Below are 17,962 nucleotides of genomic sequence, written 5' to 3'. Positions count from 1 at the left end.
CGCACGTCCGTTTATTCGATGGAAATCATATGCGTTATCGTATGTAACAACTATATCCCAACAATGTGTGTGTTGTGTGTGTTCTCCAAAATGTTTCATCTCAAAAACTTCCCTTAAAAGAACACAGCGCAACATTCCCCCTGCTGATGCTACAATTGAGTTAATTGGGGATAATGCTAATCCAAATCTTGATTTGACCAAATTATTGCCTCATTAGAAAGTCTTAAACCAGATTTGGGAATGAGGCGGGGGATCAAATAAATAATCTCCTATTTTCTTCTTTTCTCCTTCAACTCTTCCTTTTTCAATATAAAGAGCGATTCAGGGGAGGATAAACACTAACCAGAAGCTCCATTCACTTCACATAAATAAATGTGCACAACGCTGGCAACCACACGAATGAATTAAGTATTGATAAAGCCGGAAAATCTTCCTTATCTTTTGTGTTCGACTGGGGGAAAAGATGAAGGGGCCCGAAAAATAAGCAGTGTTGTGCCGTACAATTTTTATGCTTTGAAGCTATCACCTCAGTGAAAAGGAAAGGAACAATTTGAACTTTTCATGAAATGTGGATGGTTACAGTTTAAGCATAGAATTTTTAGGGATTTGCAGCAAAAGTCTGGCCTCACCTATGTAGCCTGAGGTCAACATTTGGATGTTAGCCCAGTTGTAATATTACACACATGGTTTCAACTACAAAGTGAAGATTGATTGACAGATTGCTTTGGGTTATTAGTGGAAACATTTTTGCATATTCATAAAAAGAAGTATTCGCTCTTTAGAGAGTTAGAAGTAGCTCATTACAAATGTAATATCATTACTGTAATGCATTATTTTTTGCTGTAAAGCGGTAGTGTAAGGCACAAAAAAAAGGAATATTTTACTCTGTACAAATGATGTAACTCAATGCATTACAATGCATTTTAAATTTGAATATTAGGTTTTTTTACCCAAATTCATCAAAAACATCACACATTCGAGGAGATACTTCCTGTTGTTAGTTTCTACTACAGCATAGATGAGTGCAGCAGACCAAAGGTTGGATATGGACAATACCGACACAGGATGGACATATGTCCATTGCTTTCAGTTCGTCAGACATAAGGACATATAAGAATATTGAGCCATCCTCTTTGCAAAACAGCACCACTAATTTGGCAAACCATTTAGAGCGGTGCCATAGTAACGTGAACTCAGCGAAAACAAAACACACAGAAGATGAGAGTAAGGATAAAATAAAGTAGGCAAAATGATCCTTCTCACACTCAGGGATGCCACTTCCACCTCAAGAGGTTAGAAGACTCGTAGCGGAGTATGTTATACATAGAAGATTTGCTGCCGCTTTCCACAGTGGAGTCACCAGCATTTCGAAACTTGATAGCAAGATCCTTGTCGCAACTAACAATAATGACAAGGTACAATTGCTGTGAATGATCGTCCATATATAGTTGTGGTCAGTGTGTGTCAAGATTAAACATACTCATGTTAAACAATATGTTAAACCCAATAACAATTATTCTAGACTAGCCGCTAACCTAGCCAACTGAGCTTGAATTTGAAGGGCAACATTAAAATTGTGGAATGCACCATTTCTGCCTAATGCATCACTATCTGTGAAACTATACTGTATATTTCCAGTAATGATGGTGAGAATAATATCAAAATAATGCAATATTACTGTAGTGTAATGCCTTACATTTCAAATACAGTAATACAGTATTGTAATTTAACAATTTACTTGATAATGAAATTAATAAGTACTGTAATAAATAACACATTACAATTTTGAAGTGACTTCCCAACGTTTGATTTTTTTTTTCATTTCAGGCACTTAATACACTTTAGTTATTTTTTTCAGATTCAGATAAGCTGTAACCAGTATAAATCCTGTCAATTTTCATAGATAATCACCTCATTTATAGTCACCATACCTGGTGACCGCTTTGTCCTTAAGTGTGATTGGGTGCATGAACGGTCAACCGTCTCCGTGCTTTGCCATTGGCTGGCAACCAGTTCAGGGTGTCCCTCACCTACTGCCCGACGTCAGTTGAGATAGGCACCAGCCAGCCTGCGACTGTTGTGACGATAAGCGGCTCTAGAAAATGGATGAATGGCTGGCTAAACTCTATCTATCTATCTATAAATATATCAAACTCGGAAAAAAAAAAAAAAAAAAAATATATATATATATATATATATATATATATATATATATATATATATATATATATATATATATATATATATATATATATATATAATCGGATTCTTCGGGCCTATAAAACGTGACTTTTTCCTCGTGATTTGAACCCTGTGGCTATTAGTCCAGTGCAGCATACAGTATCTGCATGTTTTTTGTGAATGAAGGACTGCTTAAAATGAGTTTAAAAAGTATACTATTCGATAGATAGATAGATAGATAGATAGATAGATAGATAGATAGATAGATAGATAGATAGATAGATAGATGGATGGATGGATGGATGGATGGATGGATGGATGGATGGATGGATGGATGGATGGATGGATGGATAGATTTATCAATGTGAACATGTCTTTTTCAATTTCATATTAATGTGTTGTGTTTTTTTTTTTCGAGTTTGAGTTAATAACATTAAACTAAAAACATAGGAAATCTAATACATCACAGATAAATAACTTTTCATTTTTAATGCAATTTTGACGCTTTTATGACTTTGTATTAGCAGTCCCTTATTATTCGAGAGGACCCTATCCATCTTATAGCTGCTCAATAATTCATGCCCACAGACTCACAAATTAGGTATATTTACACACTAGATGTTATGCATTATTCCCTTCACATATGAAAGGAGTTTTTTACTTCAGTGGGATTTTTTGCCATTGAAGAGCACATTATTGGACATGCGGAAATGGAATGTAACTTAAGATATAAAAAATATGATCTTAGGCACTTGTATAGAAAGGAGAAGCCAAAGTACATTTACTTTGTATTAACAGCGCCGTTCATTTGCATACACAGCCAATTTCCTATTTTGTGATTCACTGCACAGAACAAATACAGCACAATGAACAAGCTATGAGCGGTATAATGCCGAACACAGCGCTAAGCTCATTTGAAGTCTTCAGCAGACTTTTTGGTAATTCCAAAATAGTAATTACAGGAACATTTTAAGCGTTCTTACGGTAATTGATTCAACATCAACAGTCCGAGCCGAGCAAAGGTGGCGAAAAGGCAACAAATGAATTCTCTCTCTTTCTTTGCATCAGTGGCTTTGGCTTAAAAAAAAAAAAAAAAAAAGGCTTCGTTTCTTTTGTAGCTGTGTTAATTTGTTCTGTCTTACATTGTCGCTCGTGGACAAGATTCCGGTTGATGAAGTGTGACCGAGAACATAAGCGGAATTAAAACTGCAATATCATCATGGCGTATGAGTGAAGTCACACATCATCTGAGGGTGTAACTATGCACAAAAATGTAATTTAGCTGTCAGCCGCCAAAGCCTGGAGGTGTGTAAGTGATAAATGTGAAATAAAACAATGGAAAGAGTTGGAAAATTATGTTGGGCATGGGTGTGCAAACAACCACACCTGGACCATGGATGTCCGGCGAGAACGTTGAAAAATAAAGAAACCTCTTGTAACCCCAGTAAAATATCACACAAACTGTAGATAAAATAGAATATTAAATAGTTTTATTTAATTTAAAACAAACTAAATCCTAAAAACTACAACAACAGATGGCATTGTGAAAATTGACAATACATACACATTTTTATAGAAAATGTAGGTAGATTATGTAAACATTTCATAGGTGAACAATTTCAGTTTAAAGGTGCCATGATGTCTCTGTTCATAGCAATAACGTTTTCAGAGGAGTTCAACTTTGACGTGCTGTCCGCATCAGGATGGAATTTCAGCTCCCTTGTGTCTTCTTTCAAAGCTTTACCTTTGAAGTGAAATGCCTTTGAAGTGAAGATCAGCAAAAGAGCAACGAAATACTGCACAAGGGTTAAACTCATAACATAAAATAGATTTAATTCATTTATTTCATGACTGGGCTGTTGCGTCACCCTCTCTCTTGACGACATGAAGGCGCTTGAGGGGGTACTTGAGATTTTACCAGTTTTTCTGCAGCTATCAGCAAATCTAATTGGATGCCATGACAGGAACTGTACACTTGTCTTTTCAATTTAAGAGCAAATTCATTGGAACATGAAATATTCGCTAAATTGTGTTACTGTGACTTCATTCAGAAATTGTATGCTTTTAATTTTTTTTTAAGTTCTATACATTTGCACATTAGCATTGGGGACACAATTTTCTGGCAGGCGAGCCAGAAAAAAACAAAACAAAACATCTTTCTATTCTGTTGAGTTCCTGAATAAAATAAGTATGCACATGCCACTACAAATGTAGTTTTAAAGTTTGATAAATGGACATGAATGGCTGTTTTTAACCAAAAATATTTGTGCGCTGGTGAGGGAGTACTTGACTAAAAAAACATAGATTTCATCTGTGTCCACATGTGTGTCCATTTTGTCTCAGCAAGAACCCAAATTGAAACATATCTCTCCCAAACACGTGAGACATCATTGGAAAGGGCAGAACATCCTCCAGCGAGCACACAAGGACTTGAGTCAATGAGTCAAAAAGTATAGAAGAAAAACAAATGTCCACTGCAGTGGACACAACAAACTGGGTCTCAGGTCAGCTGGAGAGAACAAGTCAGTTTAAATGTTTCTCTACAATTTCAAAAAATGAATGCATCTTTGGTACTTTCAGAAGATATTCACATATGGATGTGGGGTTTTTTTTTCCTTTTAATGGCAGTGCAGTGCTGTTGAAAGTATAAAATACGATGAAATCTTGCCTTTAATCCTTTGTCCAAATTGAGATTTGATGCATCTTTAGTCCTGCTGCTCAAAGAGAAATGTCTCTCCAAAGGGACAGTGCATCCATTACTCACTCAAGATAAGAGGCCAAGGGCCGGTATCTTGGGCACTAAATGTCACACCGTGTCGTCAACAGCTATCCTGCAGGTAATTGCCTGTACTTGAGCGTACGGTTTGTGGCCTTATAATTTTCTTGAGTATCTAATCAAGAAAAAGGAAGGCAAAAATGTATATGTTCTATTGCCGCCCATTACCAGCCCGGTTCAAGTGGATCTTTGATTTCTATAGTTGCTAGTGGAAGCCCATCAAAAGGGATCTTGAACTTGAAGGTAGAAAATCACACGGTTGACGTGACCAGTTGACCAATGATGTTATATAGGTTCAAGGGTGTTTGTTGATTGGCTCAGGAATAAACACGTGTACATGTTTTTCGCATTAGTGACACCACAAAGTATATATTCCTAACAAATGGTCTAATATGATAAACCAATTGCCTAGGCAGGGGTAAGCAACTCAAAATATTGAAAGAGCCACATTGAACCAAAAAAAGCGAAAAATCTGTCCAGAGCCGCAAAAATATTGAAAGCCTTTTACAGTGGGACCCCCGCCATACAAAATTAATCCGTTCCGGAGTTGGGATCATAAGGCGAAATCGTCATATGATGGACGATGGAAACCTATGGTAATTATTAGCAAATGCTTATAAAACCCCAGGTAAAAAAATCAAAATGGTGAATACATATTAAAAATGAGTAACAACATAGTATATAGTAAGTGCTACTTAAATATAATAGACACGTTTACAATTGAATAACATCATAAATACAAAATATATATAGGAAAAATGAAATTTTGTTTAGGTTTGAGTGACACTGACTTGAGCTACTTACGGCTATAATCCCTAGCGAGTTTATCCTAGCCTAGCCTAGCCTTCTTCGTATTTCTTTTTTATCTGCAGCTTCATTTCCATAAAATCATCTTCTTACTTCTCCCTTTAACATCACTAGCAATCTTGGGACCCTTGGCTAAACAACTACACTTTGAATTAAGCACTATAGATCAAGACTTTAGCATATCAGCATCGTGTGTGACGCCGTGACGCCGACCAATAGCAGACTAGCATTTTAGTGACGCCGGCATATAGCAGACCAGCATTTTAGGGTCGCCATGAAGCTGACCAATAGCAGACCAGCATCGTAATGACACCGTGACGCCGACCAATAGCAGACCAGCATTTTAATGACTTATGTAGTGACGCGTGTAGTGACGTATGACCGTGATGCAACTCATCATAATGCACACACACTGACCGCCAAATTTGAATTTTGTGTTGATGCTGTAAAGAGGAGATGAAGAAAAAAATGTAGTATTCAACTTTGTCAAGTGAAAAACAACATAAGCAGGTGACGCCGTAACCCGGGGGTCTACCGTATAGTTTTCTATTGAAGGCAACACTCTCAAGAGGAGCAGTGTGGTTTTCATCCCGTTCGTGGAACAGTGGACCAGCTTTCCACCTTCGGCAGGATCATCAAGGGTTCACTGGAGTTGGTCTCTCGTTCCTCTTGAATGTCATAGTTTGGTTCGCATTGCTGGCAGTAAGTCAAATCCGTTTCCAGTGAGTATTGGAATTTCTAAATGCAGCCAAAGCGTTGATGCGGTCCAGTTTGGGCTCTCAGCATTGAATCTCTGCTATTTGCGGATGATGTGGTGCTGTTGGCTTCTTCAGGCCATGACCTCCAACCTTGTCAGTTTGCAGCCGAGTGTGAAGCGGCTGGGATGATCAGCGCTTCCAAATCTGAGACCGTTGTATGGTCCTCAGTCGGGAAAGGGTGGCGTGCCCTCGCCAGTTCAGGGATGATGTTAGAGGTAAGATCGGGCCTAAAAAAATCTAGCCCGACCCGACCCAGGCCCGCGGTATTAAAGCCCGACCCGGCCCGAGCCCGACCAATTAACTTGATTTTCAGGCCCAAGCCCGAAGCGAACCCGAAATTTCATCTTTTATTTGTGAGGACTCGGGAGGAGGAGGTGATTTATGATAACAAATGAAAGCCTTTTGGAACAAAATCTAAGTTTAACAAGACTGTATAAACATTTACATCTTTTATATTTCTGTGTCTGCAGAGGTTACATTAACCGACAATTTTCCATCATTGATGGATTTTTTTAAGAGTTGACGGGGGAAATTTTAAGGCCGTCCGTCATTGGTGCAAATTTGCTTAATTACGCGGAGAAATACCGCAGCAGGCTTTAAATAGAATAATGTAAATCAAATAAATGGGAAAAGATATGTTAAGATTATGAAGAAATTCGGGTCAGGCTTGGGCTTGTGCTTAAAATCTTACCTCTAGATCATAGGTGTCGAACTCCAGGCCTCGAGGGCCGGCATCCTGCATGTTTTCCGGTTTTCTTTCCCCAACACACCTGATTCAAATGATTAGCTCATTAGCAAGCTCTGCAGGAGCTTCAAAATGATCCCAATCATTTGAATCAGGTGTTTTTGAGGGAAAAGGTTTGAAAACATGTAGGATATCGGCCCTCGAGGCCTGGAGTTCGACACCTGTGCTCTAGATGATGCCCTGCCCCAAGTGGAGAAGTTCAAGTATCTTGGGGTCTTTTTTCATGAGTGAGGGTAAAATTGAACTGGAGATCACCAGGTGGATCTGTGCAGTATCTACTGTAATGCAGACGCTGTACCGGTCCGTTGTGGTGAATAGAGAGCTGAGCAGAAACGCAAAGCTCTCTCTTCACTGGACAATCGACATTCCTATGCTATTGCTATTCCACGCTATTCCAGCTGTGGTCACGAGCTGTGGGTCGTGACCGAAAAAACGAGATCCCGGATACAAGCGGCCGAAATGAGCTTCCTCCGCACTTGTCAGGGCTCTTCCTTAGAGATAGGGTGAGAAGCTCGGTCGTCCGGGAGGAGTTGAGCCGCTGCTCCTCCGCATTGAAAGGAGCCTGTTGAGGTGGTTCGGGCATCTGGTTAGGATGCCTCCTTGGTGAGGTGTTCCGGTCACGTCCCACCGGGAAGAGGCCCCGGGGACGACCCAGGACACGCTGGAGAGACGATGTATCCCTGATAGCAAAAGCAAAATGGAACACCATCCTCAGACCTGGGTAAGCACAAGAACATTCCTATGTGTCATTCCAAATATATACTAGCAAAAATTTGAAACCCTTTCTTAAAAAAATCCAATTTGTTACTAAATATGTGCCTATGACAAGGTTGTGTTCTTACACGTTTAATGTGACTTTTGTTTTCAAAATTGGGCATGTATTCTTATTTTTATTCGTATATGCCCCATTATCATTGCCCTTATTGCCCTATTACTGTTTCTATCGCCTTACTATTGTCTAATATTTTCTCTTGTGTGTGGAATGTTAGTCTCCTCAGGGAAGTGAACAGAATAAGATTCCATTATGTAGTGTTACTGTGCATTTGACAATCAAACTCTTCAATATGTAAGATGTTTTTATTATTTGAAAACTCATTACAAAGCAAACATGCAGGCAATCCTCCCACGTTGGCATTGAAAGCAAATCATTGAATCTTCTGTTCGCCTCAGATGTGTTTGCCTTCATCCTTTTTGGATCTGTGGCCCAGTAAGCAACCCGTTTTTTTTTTTTGCAATGGCCATCAGAGGAAACATTTGTCGCGGGCTCAGGTGCAAACATTTGAAATTCAATATTTACCCATTTCGAAAGCATTGGAAAACGTCCAGATAGTTTTTGTCATGTTTTAAAAGGCTATTATAACAAAAAAAGTAGATCCCGCCCCATCTTTTTCCATTCTCTTTAATAAAAGGCTCCAGGGAGCCACCAGGGCGGCGCTAAAGAGCCACGGGCTGCCGACCTCTGGTCTATAGGATTCAAAAGCAAAGGAAGAAGAATCACAATGTGCTCCTCAGTCCTTTCCCCAAAGGAGAAAGACTGCATAAACAATTTTGCTTAGCGCTAAACTTAAAGGCCTCAAAAAAACAAAAACAAAAAAATCTGAGTTTCATGCCACCACTTTGCTTTGTCAGATGACAATCTCGGGCGTTTTTGACTTCCCTCATCCATCTCAGACTTATCTGTCATCCCCCTTCACATTTCTCCATTTTCTCTGTTTTTCAATCTAACTTCTTTTTTTTTTTTTGCTCCTTTCCAAAAATCCACATCTCCTGTCTTGTTTTCCACTCTAGTGGGAAATCAAAGAAGGCGAATAACTTTTATATCATAAGTCAACAACAAAAGTGGTCGCCATGGGAACGCATCGTTCCTGCCAGCAAACCTTTCATTGGTCTCTTTGCCAGTGAAATATCTTTTTAGCAATAAAGGCAATGTATATGAGCGAATATTCTTTTAGGGGAGTGCGATAAACGAAGGATGGTCTCGTAAGAGCGGCAGACGGGCAGGTTGGCGCTTTGATAACAAAAATGGCAGATGGTTGTGTATTGTTTCCAGACTTTCGATGATAAAAGGCTCAAAGGAGGGTAAATGCAAAACCAAGCACAGGTTTATGCTGCAATTAGCTTTTGTTTGGCATTAAGGTTGCATTTTCCTCCACTGCTCATGTACATTATGTTCTTTTCTGATTTTGGACTAGTCCGAATTCTGTCCTGAATGTCTTTCAAGTCAATCGCTTTAAAGTCAGAATTCAGAGATGAAAAAAAAAAAAGTTTCAAACTTGTTTTATTATCTTCACTGGCTGAAAGTCAGAATCATGACTTTACTTCCACAATTCTGACTTTTTCAGTCAGAGTTCTTTATTTACCAACTTTGTTCGCTGAAGTCAGAATTTTGACTTTAAGTCAGAAATTTTACTTTGGACTGTAAAGTGAGAAGTCAGAATTTTGAGTTAAAGTGAAAAACCTGCCAACCATTTTTTTCTTGTTCACTGGCTGAATTTATTGTTCGAATGTTCAAAATTGTTGCTTTAGTCAAAATTCTGACCTTATTCTTGCAATTCTGATATTAGTCAGAATTATTTACTGACTCACTTTCAAGTTAGTATTTTAACTATGGTCTGAAGTCAGAATTCTGAGAATAAGCAGAATTTTGACTTTTGAATTCAGAATGCTTTACTTACTTCCAAGTCATACTTTTTACTTATTTTCAGAAGTCCGAATTTGGACTATTCTCTGAATAAGAAAAATTGAGAATTATATTTTTAAAGTGAGGATTCTGAGAATAGTCAGAATGCCGAGATAAACGTAAGAAACCTCTTCCCTGGCTGACTTCTGAATTCTCAGAATTGTTACTCTATTCAAAATTCTGACTTAACTCTTGCAATTCTGACATTAAAATAAGAATTCTTTTCTGACTCATTTTTAATCCGAATTCCGACTCTTCTCTGACAATTTCAAGTCGAAATTTTGAATTTTTTTCTCAGAAATTGTGACTTTTCTCAGAATAAGAACAATGAGGATCATACTTTTAAAGTGAAAATTTTGAGGATATTCACAAATCTGAGATAAAAGCAAGAAACCCTATCTTTTTTCTTTGACTGACTTCTTTTCAGAATTCGCAAAATTAAAAAAATCTGAATTCAGACTTCATTTTTTTTAAAATCACGACTCTACTGACTCTCATGTCAAAACTTCTGACGTTATTGCCAGGAGTGTCAGAAGCCAGAATTGAGAATTCTGACTTCAGAGTGAGAACTCTGAGAATAGTCAAAATTCTGAGATAAAAATAAGAACCTGACCACTTTATTTTTGTTCTTCACTGGCTGACTTTAATCACAGAATTCACAGGATTATGACTTTAAAGTCTTAAGTCACAATTCTGACTTCACAATCTCAGATGTCAAAATTCAGAGGCTATAAAAAAGTCAGAATCCTGCTGAACTTTTTTTCTTTTTGCTGGCCCAAATCCAGTGGTTAAAGTGCTTGCAGTTGTCTCAAAAAGTTGAACAGGTAAATGTGAGAGGCTACAGCGTGAATCAGTCTGGAGCAATTATATTTACCGCTCCGAAAATTGCAATGAGCCGCGTTAGCGCATTAGGGTCATGCCGTTTGGCGTCGGGTAGTCCCGACGTGGACGCGGCGATTCATCACGGGACGCGCTCGCTCATTAGACATGCATTAATGTGTCTCTCATCCCCTTGCTTTGCGTCCGCTCTGATTGTGTGATGAATCACCTGAAGTGGGCCACATTCATCCGTGCGTTGCACTGCCTCGCTTATTATCAGCTTGTGCAATTAGAGCTGAATCACCGCCGAACAATCCGGCTGCGGGCTGACCTCGCGGCGAACCCCGACTCGCACACGCGGCGAAAACACACACATCCAATCTCGTTCTCATCAGATATTTTGATTAGTTGATATTATTTCAATTTGGCTGGCTGTGTTTGGGTGTATTCACACATTGACATAAACAGCGGTCAGGAGCAAGGAGATTACATTTGTTACTCACCAATAACTTTTAGCTCATTTTATTCTTAATATACAGTACTGCAATCATCGCAACGAATGACATTTTAGAATAGATAAATTAAATGTGGCTCCGCCATCAATTACCGTAATGTATGATTTTGTAATTAAGATGTCACATGCTTAAAAATGTGTCGAGACGAGGGGGCACTGAATGCATCGCCGTGAATTATGGGCTATTTACACATGAATACCTCTCACTTAAAATAAAAACATTGTCATTTGGAGTCTTGAGATATAAGTGACCTCACAAGTTTTTCAAGATACAAGTTAGTAAAGTCACTTAAACAAACAAGAAGAATCAAGAAACTCACAAAGAAAAGGATGAAAAATCATAGATCTCACTCCAACCTAACAATGGACAATAGCCCTATCAAATATATATGTTATTGCCAGGGCTGAATTGTGTGCCAAATTTGATGAGTTTTCAACCCAGGTTTGGATGTAAAAAAATTGCATCATCTTCCTTTGGCATCAGTACATCGCCATGGTAACAGTGAGCAACCAAAATTAAAGCTTTTTAGCTTTGAGATGTTTTTCATCTTAATCTTATTTACATGAAATCACAAGGAATCCGATGCTTAAGGAATCACGAGGAGGCCGATAGCTGATATTTGAAGCAGGTATTAATTTTTGATCAAAGGTTAAATATTGGTGGGTTTTTGTTTTTTTTTTATAATACTTTAAAGTAGAGTAAAGTAGATTTTCTTTTTAATTGACTGTAGACAATAATTATCTTCAGGGAGTTCCTATTCTCAGTGGGCGTCATTATGTCTTTAAAAGTTAAAGCTCAAACCAATAAATGGCTCCTTAAAGTTTTCTACAGTAAATAAAGTTCCTCAAAACAAGAGAAATATTAAACATACAATTGACTATTTTAATTTCAAACAAATACAGAGATTACAATGTCCCAGATTCAGCAGAATCTTTTATAAAGCTAACTGAAATAAAAAAAAACAGTTTAACAGTTTTAAATGTACCTATTTTTAATAAAGGCTGATGAAAATCTGTGCCAACAATCAGCCCTTGATGAAATACCATATTATTTGAACAGTCTAGTACTAATACTAGTGAACATACATTCTTTATCCTTTGTGAAGAACCAGTATTTCAATTTTGGCTGAGATCAGTATTTATATAAATAAAAACATTACAGACAGGCTTTTCTTTTCTTTAAAATCATTTTTTGAGAGGCTGGATTTGATTATTGACATTCCATTCATTTCAATGAGGAACGATGATTTGAGATGTAATTAGAGTCAGGGAACAAATGAAACTTGTATCTCAAAACACCACTGGATTAAAGACTCCATTATGTGTACCTGTTGTCATTCAAGTGAGTTGTGTTGCTATAAAGAGAGGTAATGGACTTCCATTTCTTTGACAGCAGTTTGGATAGGATGTCGCACACACGCGCGCACACACACCGCTGTTATGAACTTCACAGGTGACTCATTATTTAACAGATGGCATTGAATGGCCTCCAGCAACAAATACACACACACACAAGATCTCTGGAACAATAAACATATTCACTACGCATACATGGTGTCCTTGGCTGCATTGACAAATCAATGAAGTACTACGATATATCTTAAATAGTGTACATAAAATAACATTGAATTGTTTTTCAAAAGATAGTCTATTTTGTGTCCACTGTTGTGGACATTTGTTTTTGGTTTATATTTTAGGAGTTATTGGAGCTAGGCTACAGTCATGGTGTCCTCAGTAGAGGACATCCTGGCCTTTCTGATAGTGTCTCATATGTTCGTGTAGGATGCAAGTGACTTTTCTGTCTTGCTAAGACAAAATGAACATGATAGTGGACACAAATGGCTCTCATGTTGTTAAAAAATATTGCCGTATCCACATATGTTGCCATGGCAACTTCTGCAGGTTCGTCAAGTTCTTCCACAGCGTTATTTATTACTTAGCAACCCCCCCCCCCCCCCCCCCTCCACACACACACCCCACAAAAAAGGCTATAACCAGTGTGATGTGATATAAAGCATTTCCTAGTTTTTATTGCCTGCAGGAAGAGTCGTTTTTGGCAGCAAACAGCAGATGCCCGTGAACAATTTGTTGCTTTTAGTTTTGGCTCCGTTTTGTATGCACACATGCGCTGTGTGTGCGTGTGTGCTTGTTTCTTCTTGCTTGTTTTTATTAGACCTCTAGGCCGACGAATTCTAATTCATACACACACCTCATAGTTAGATAGATAGATAGATAGATAGATAGATAGATAGATAGATAGATAGATAGATAGATAGATAGATAGATAGATAGATAGATAGGTATTCTTTAAGTCTTTAAAAATATGTATTTTTTGTTAATGTAATCAATATTAATATAAAATTGACAATCACAGGTCAATCGCTTTTTTATGATTGCACAAGTTATTTTCGATAGTCTGGCAATGCTGAATTTGTTATTATTCACAAGTGCGCAAACAGAACTCCAATTGTCTCAATGCAATTTATTAAAGTGACTTTTGTTCATGTTCTCTAGTGTTGTTGTGAAACAAAACCATTGTTGGCCTTTTATTTTGTAAAATAAATAAATAAAAAAAAATATGCAGTAGCCTTTTCTGTTTCTTTGTGCTCAGAGGGCAAAGCCAATTTCATATGAGGTTCAGATACAATTATTTATTTTCTCTGTCTTCTTTGTGAATGGTTTGTTCGTTTTGAGGCAATGGATTAAACAATTCCCAGGATTGTTTTAAACAACATGTATCCAGCATTTTATTTGACTCATTGCGATTTTGTTACAGTCTCCCTTCTGCACTGAAATTAAAAATGTGCTTAATGTACAACATTTGATTTGAAAATTATCATCAAGATCCAGATATATTCAAGAGTTTTATTGTCATGAGCAGATGACATTCTATAATCAAGCAAATAATAAAGTAGGCAATAAAACAAAACAAAAAAAAGTATATTTCCGAAGTAAATATACATTCTACTTCGATTTTCAAGTAATTTAAAAGAAATTATCACATCAAAAATTGCTGAAAAATATGGAGATTTTTTTTTTCGGTTTAGTCTAACACTCCAAAAACAATCGAGTTAAAAGTAACCAGACCCAAACCCAGTGTTTGAGTCAATTTGACACATTACAACCCCAATAAATGGGTCTTTTTTTTGTCTTTTTTTTTTTTTATCAAGACAACCATGAAAATTGGGTTGTTTGGTATAAAACAGCTCAGAAAGTTGAATCAAATTGACCCACATATTGAGTCGGTCAGGTTTTGACACATAATTGGGTCATTTTTATCCCGACTGTTTTCAAGCACCATCATTCATTCTGTTTTAATGCCTGATGGCCTGGAATAGACAGAAACGTTCAGAGTAATCCCATAAGGTGTTCCCCAAGGGTCTGTCCTATTACCACTGTTTATTCCATTTTCTTAAATTGTATAAATTTTTCTCTAATCTTATCTGTCAGTCTGTCATTTTCGTTTGACTTACAGTGGTGACGGAAGTGTGCGACAGTCTGGCGGAACCAACGATGACAATTTTTGCTGTGAAAAAATGACAGACCAAAGATGACGGAAGGGAGGCGGCACACCTACGATTGATGACTGATGGACTAGCGATATAATGTAAGATGTTTCCACGTCTGTTCATAAGTAGTGATGATGAGTGGGTTTTCATACGTCATTCACAGTCACAGGTGTCCAATCTAGGGACTGACGGACTGTCGATTGGGCTGTCTCCAAAAAAAACATTTTGCCGATGAATAACGGACCAGACAAAATTTGTCCAATAACCACCTTGTGGTGACAAAGTGACTGGGTGAAATAAAACAACGGCCCGATGATTTGAAGATTACAGTTTGGCTCGGCTTGAGACCGACGATGACGGAAGGGTTCCCAGGTCCACCAGGAATAATTTGAAAAATGCCCATCTGTGTTGATCAGAAATCCGCCTTCAAACCATTGCGGTTGGAGATGCCAGTAACTTTAATCCAAGTATACTTCTGAGGTTCTTGCTGGAAATCTCCTTACTAAATTGCTCGTCCATGTTTATGCCCCTGAGGTTCCAGGTTCTAAGTCAAGTTCAGAATTCTAACAAATGAATTGCTATGGAGCTCTTCCAAGTCAGACGATCGAATTTACACTCATGTAGCCCAACAAAGATCATTTCTTGATATTATTGGAAGCTTTTATATGTGACTCCTGCGGCGCTCGGAAGTTGTGACATTTCAACTTGCTTTTATGTACTGTAACGATTCAGTCAGACAAAGACGCTATTTGAGGAGTGACTGACGTTTGTCATTCCTTTGCTCTCGCAGCTTTGACTATTACACTCGGGTTTCATCATTGTTTCGATTCCCTGCTTCACTTTGAGTGCGTGAGTGTGAAAGTCAAACTTCTCAGCTCCAATAACTTGAAAAAAAAAACAACTAAAAAAAGGCAATTTTTTTTGAATGAAGATATATCCCTTTTGAAGCTTTCTTGGCATGGATAATAGGCGTGACCATTGTGGACCGGAATTTACAAAGTTTGCATCAACCCTCCAGATAAGGCACACCAGTGAAAAATGAAGGATCCTCAGGATGGATGAGAAACTATTACATAATCTAGATGGTTAACCCAAACCTCATAGTATCAATCACTTATTGTGAAATCTTAACCAGGAAGAAAAAAATCAACTGCTTGACAGGTACTATGATCCTCCATGAGTTGGGCTTGGAATAAAGGAAAGAACTTTGCACACATTAAAAATTGCCTCAGGTTAAGCACTGTTTTAACTCTTTTAATGCCAGACATTTTTTTTTTTTAAAGGAACCATGTCAGCCAATTTTGAGCATTTTGAGTAACCACAGTCAGTCTTTATTTTTATTTGATTTTTTTTTTATGTCCCAGCTTGAAGATAGAATTGGAGCAGCCCAAATCTTTTTTCCACCCGTTCCCATTGAAAAAAAAAATAATAATACATTAGTTGACATAATTGAACATAACTTGGTCTGCAGATTCTATGATTCCATTCTGGTTTTTCTCGGGTTATATACAAATCATCATATTTCATTTGTTTTACTGATGGATTTGTGTCCACAAGAGGCTGACATTTTTTCAAGAATCCCGTCTGATTCCCTCGAAATGGTAGTCAATTACCTTTAATCGCTGGATTGGGATGCTACAGGATAAATACTTGACCCGAACTAGGACTGGGGAATAAATCAAATTTGAGCAATAATAATAAATCATTTTAACTATTAAAGATTTGAAAATTAGCTTAGTCCTAAAATTGTGTTTTACAAAAGTGGCAGAAAACTGATTGATGGTTTATTGTACAATACTTACAAAATTTAGAGTCATCCATTTTGTGACCCTCCTTTATGTAACACAGGAAAATAAATAATTAGATAGGGGGTGTACCCCGCCTACTGCCGTGCCAAGCATAAACCAAGCTAGACTTTGGCTGCAGGCTTGTTTTCGCTATAGTGAATTTCAATGCTAGGCAAATGCAGAGAAAAGCATATCGTATTATGCCACAGGGGGATTTTTCTTAGTAGGGGCAGGTAAGAAATAGGAAAAGGCTTCAGTGCATGAAGATTATTTCACGTGAAGGGATTTTTTTTGCACATGCAGATTTCGTTGTTGAGGAGTTTTACTGTTTGTAGGTTTGAATGCCTAGACTCATTAGAGACACGCAAAAATGCATCTTTGGGATTGAATGAATTGTGACATTCCCGCTATCCTGAAACTATGAATGTCATGTTTACATTAAAACTGATTTGAAATCAGCATACATTAGCCGTGTCTGAATATTTGCTCAAGGATTTATTTATTTAATAACTCAAAATAAATGTTTGGATCAGTATTTAAAATGAAATTGATTTAAATCATATTTGTCCAAAATGGCTGGTGAAAATCAGGATTTTATTTTTGGGCCTTATAACCCTGTCCTAACGGGAACAGATGGGAGATGATTTTATAATGATTTCACTCGTTGGGCTACACGGTGGAGGAGTGTTTACCACATCCGCCTCCTCGGCGGTCCTAACTTTGATTGCAGATCGATCCGGCCTCCCTGTGTGGAGTTTGCATGTTCTCCCTGTGCCCACATAGGTTTCCTCCGGGCACTTTGGCTTCCTCCAATATTCCAAAAACATGATCCGTAGGCGTGTTGGACTCTCTTAGGTTTTTCTTACGTTTGATTGGGTGTGTGGATGGATGTTCCTCCTTCTGTGCCCTGTGATTGGCTGGCAACCAGTTCAGGGTGTCCCCCGCCCAAAGTCAGCTGGGATAGGCACCAGCAAACCTGTGACCCTACTTAAGATAAGTGGCTATTGAACGTGGATAGATTTCACAAGTGTGGACTTTATCTTCTTTCTCGCGTTATTTTTTTTCATTTTGGTCGTCATACTTTAAAATCAGTTGGATTCTGGCTTGGATTTTCGAATCATATCAAGGAAACTTTAAAAAATGGTTTGAAAATGACTTATCACAAGAGTACTGAAAAGAAAAATGTGGTGGTATTTACATTTTGATATCTTAAACCTCAAGCATCCTGAACTGCTTATCTTACTTTTTAAAATGAATCTAAATAATATATTTCTAAGCCTACTCACGGAGTGTATGTATAGGCGGTATACATGACGACAACTACTTTTGTGATGTGATCAAAGAATCTCTGAAGTCTGCTTTTTCATGTAGTTATTACTTTTACAT

General features: G+C 37.8%; 1 long non-coding RNA gene across 1 annotated transcript in view; it reads left to right on the top strand.

Annotated features, from left to right (window-relative positions):
* The window catches only part of LOC148409382 (uncharacterized), a 188,495-nt gene that overhangs the window by 151,665 nt on the left and 18,868 nt on the right, over nt 1–17,962 (top strand). Inside the window, exon 7 of the long non-coding RNA XR_015868395.1 lies at nt 14,756–14,887. This is a non-coding gene — a long non-coding RNA (uncharacterized LOC148409382). The remainder of the gene's footprint in view (nt 1–14,755; nt 14,888–17,962) is intronic.

This window comes from Hippichthys cyanospilos, chromosome 17 (assembly GCF_059441005.1).
Source record: "Hippichthys cyanospilos isolate Australia breed blue-spotted pipefish chromosome 17, RoL_Hcya_1.0, whole genome shotgun sequence".
NCBI classification, from domain to species: Eukaryota; Metazoa; Chordata; class Actinopteri; order Syngnathiformes; family Syngnathidae; genus Hippichthys; species Hippichthys cyanospilos.
Note: the sequence above shows the minus strand (reverse complement) of the source record. Positions and strands in the feature narration are given on the sequence as shown.